The sequence below is a fragment of the Phascolarctos cinereus genome, unplaced genomic scaffold (assembly GCF_003287225.1).
Source record: "Phascolarctos cinereus isolate Bilbo 61053 unplaced genomic scaffold, phaCin_HiC Scaffold_5;HRSCAF=322, whole genome shotgun sequence".
NCBI lineage: Eukaryota > Metazoa > Chordata > Mammalia > Diprotodontia > Phascolarctidae > Phascolarctos > Phascolarctos cinereus.
This window is the reverse complement of record NW_027555958.1, coordinates 319,963,546-319,967,539: the sequence shown is the minus strand read 5'-3', so window position 1 is coordinate 319,967,539 and position 3,994 is coordinate 319,963,546.

Genomic DNA, 3,994 nt, shown 5'->3' with positions numbered 1-3,994 from the left:
TATGGAGAGATAGATCAGAGGAGAGGCAAGTCAGATAAAAGATTGATGAAGGGGAGGAGAACCAGGAGGAGGCTGGGAATGGACAAAGATGACAGTGATGACCACAAATGCCCTTTCCCCTCCACCCCACCCCCAAGGATTAAATAGGAACATGTCCTGTGGAGCTGAGGTTACCAGTGGTCTGCAGGCCCCAGTCCAGGGGATTTCCTATTTGCTTCCCCTTTGGGGGACCCCACAGGGGTGACATCCAGGTCCCTGGAGCCACCATCTGATTTATCTGGTGATAATGTTCTTTTATGGGATGGGACAAAGTGGTGTCAGCTCAGGGGGTTGCCATAAATCTCAGCTCTCTGGTGCCTCTCCCTCTGTTGTTCTTGTCCTTGTGTTCCCTATTGGGATTTATGGCAGAATTGGCCTGGACCCTGGGGGCTTGGGTTCAGGTTTGGAGTGGGGAGAAGTAGCATGATATGTCTTTCCTCTCCTGTGGGGAGAAGGAGAGGGAGGAGAGAGGGGAAAAAAAAAAGAAGAAACAGAGAAACAGCGAGAGAATAGAGAGAGGGAGTAAGGAAAGAAGGGAAGGAGGGAGGGAGAGGAGAGGAGAGGAGAGGAGAGGAGAGAGAGAGAGAGAGAGAGAGAGAGAGAGAGAGAGAGAGAGAGAGAGAGAGAGGAGAGAAGACAAAGAGAGGGAGGAAGGAAAGAAGGGAAGGAGAGATAGATTAGAGAACTAGAGGGAGGAAGGAAGGAAGGGAGAGAGAGATTAGAGAACTAGAGGGAGGAAAGAAAGAAGGGAGGGAGAGGAGAGAGAAGAGGGGAGGGGAAGAGAGAGAGAGACTTTATTGGGAGCATATAGTATCCGATTCACTGCTGGTTCACTGAGTGGAGAAAACGGTTCTAGGTCTAGTTCTTGTGAGCCCAGCAAACCAGCCCAGTCTTACCACTTTTCTCTTTGGATCTCCAGTGAGGGACATTTGCTGTGTATAACTGAGGGTGGGGGCATGGAGGGATAGGTCTGTTATAGGTCCTTATTTGTAAATACAGTGTGGCATAGTGGAAAGAACCCTGGATCTGGGGTTAAAGGACTGGTTTGAATATGTCTTCTATTGCCTGATGTGACCTTGATCAATCACTTTACTTTTCTATAAAATTTCTATAAAATGAGGGGATTGGATTCATGGCTTCTAAGGTCCCTTCCAGCTCTGAATTTCCTGTGATCCTTCCAGCTTGAAATCCTATGATCTCTGACTGGCGTTTAACTCTCTCTGCATCTTCCCTTCCAGAAGGCCATCCCTTATAACAAAGAAATTTTTTACAACTTACTTATTATTTTTAAAAATTCTGACCACAACAATTCCACTCCCCCTGCTCCAAGTACTTCCAGGTACAAAGCAGAAAATTTTAAATTAAAAAATTTAGATGTTCTTCCTCCCCTTCCACTGTATTCAGTCCATCACTGTGGTCTCATTGGCATATCCTCACTGTGGCCCAAAATGAGGAAATAGAAGCTGAGACATCCCTTGAGATCTTCCAGCCCCAGAAGGAATCCCTGTCTGGGTCTGTAAACTAAATCCATGCTATCATCTTCCTTGTACAGTGTTATCTAGACATTTGGCCCCCACTTTGCCTATGAGAGGAGTCCATAGACCTACTTGATAGACGGTCATGTGTTGTATTGGAGCTGGCTCACATAGGCTTAGGAGACAGCTGATTCTTAAATTTTCAGTGCGAACATTTATACCTAGAAACTGGAAAACACTATAGAGCAGGGCCTGATTTATTGTTTTGTAGGTTGTCTAGACTTGAGAAAGTGATAGAGAGAATGTTAGTAATGCAGATTAAACTTTGTGTCCTTTCCACAAGGGTTTCCTGCCTTCTTCCCCCCAGCCCCCCAGTTCCCCCTCTAGATCAGGTTGTGAAACACAGCATAACAGCATGAGGGGAGCAGAGAGCAGGTAGTAAGATGATGCCACTTTGGGGGTAGGGAAGATTTTGCTCGCAGAGACCCACAGGACATGTTACACAGATTGCTCACATAGCCCCATCTGCTAAAGAACCAGAAAACAAAGTTCTCATCCCCAAAGTCCCTGGCACCCTCAAATAGGTCGACCAATGTGATTTTTATCAAGAAAATGACATTAAGAATCAAGGGCTAGGGAATGAAGACTCATGGTTTCAAATACAATTCTTTTTGTATGTCAGTGTACATTTGGAAATGCTCTTTTTATGTTTCATAAATAAATAAATGCATTTATAATGAAGGGGAAGGGAAGAGAATAAGCATTTATATGGCACCTACTATGTTGCCAGGCACTGTACTAAGCATTTACAAACATTATTTCATTTGATCCTCACAACAGCCTTGTGAGGTAGATGCTGTTATCCTGATTTTACAGTCGAGGAAACTAAAACAGACAATAGTTAAGTGACTCGCCCAGGGTCACACAATTAATAATTGTCCGTCCGAGGTCAGATTTTAACTCAGGTCTTCCAGGCCTAGAATTTTATACACTGTACTATTTCACTGCTAATAAATTTAATAGCATTACTTTGAATAGAATGGAATTAATTAGAATAAAACTTATTTTAAATTTTTTTAAAAAAGAAATATCACTAAAGAAGATGCATTATCATTTCCATGGCCATACTATACCTGCTGGACCACTGGGCCTTTCCATCTGACTCACAGCTGAAACCTTCTATAAGTATTGTCTCTCCCAATAGAGTGTGAATTCCTTCAGAGTAGTGACTGTCTTTGCTTTTGAGTTTGTATCTTCAGTGTTTGCTACATAATAAGAACTTAATAAATACCTTTTCCCCATTCCTTCCTTTCTTCCTTCCTCCCTTCCTTCTCCTTTCCCTCCTTCCCTCCTTCCTTATTTCCTTTCTCCTTCCTTCCTTCCTTGTCCTGGCCCTCTGGGAATTTACAGTAAACTCTCAACTACCATGGATGGCTTACAGGAAGATTTCTTGCCTTTGGCTGCAAATATTCTCACCCGTACCTCACTCTTTTGGAGATATTTCTTGCATGTTTGGATGCCTCCAAAAATGTGAGCCTGGAACAGGTTTACAAGATATACTCCAGTGTGTGTGTGTGTGTGTGTGTGTGTGTGTGTGTGTGTGTGTGTGTGTGTTGGTGGCGACAGGACCATATCACATGCCTGAGTGAGAATGTCAGGCCAAGATAGCTCCGGGATGTAGGCAGAGGCTGGGCCACAAATTCAGTTTAGTTTGTCCAAAGGAGAATTAGGCTTCATTCTGGTGAATCATGCTTTTGATTCTAACATGTTGAGGTGGCTTGGATTTGCAGCGAGTTGGGGTCGGAGTGGGGTGGTGAGGAACTCATCCAGGGTCATTGCTTTTGGCTGAACTGAAGAGGGATGAGTCAGTTGTAAGGGAGAAATGAAGAAGGGAAGAGATGGGGGGGGAGAAGGGTAAAGAGCAGGAAAAATAGGAGGAAAGGAAGAGGACGGGGCAAAAGGAAAGAAAGGAAAAATGAAATGGAACAGGAGAAAGGACAAACATGAAAGGGAAAGAAAAAGGAGGAAATGAAATGAAGAAGAAAAAAGGAGGAGGGATGGTGAAAAGGGAGCACTGAAAAGGAAAAAGAAGAAAGGGAGGGAAAAAGAGCCATCCTCCCCAACTATCCTATTCCCACCAAGCTCTTCCTCCTTTGAACTCTCATTCGTGCAAGAAAAAAAAATATGTGTTGTAGAAAGAGAATTGGCCTTAGAGTCAGGAGGACCTGGATTCAAGCCCCATTTCTGACATCATGGGCTTTATGACCTGGTCAAATTACTCAACTTCTCAGTGCTCTGGGCAACTTTCACTGATGTTCTTAACCTGGGTCCTTGAAATTGTGGGTTTTAAAAAATATTTTGATAACTGTATTCAATATATTTGGTTCCTTTTGCAATCTTACACAATTTATTTTATGCATTTAACAACATATTTTATGGGTTTTACCGTATTGCCAAAGAGGTCCATGACCCCCCCCAAA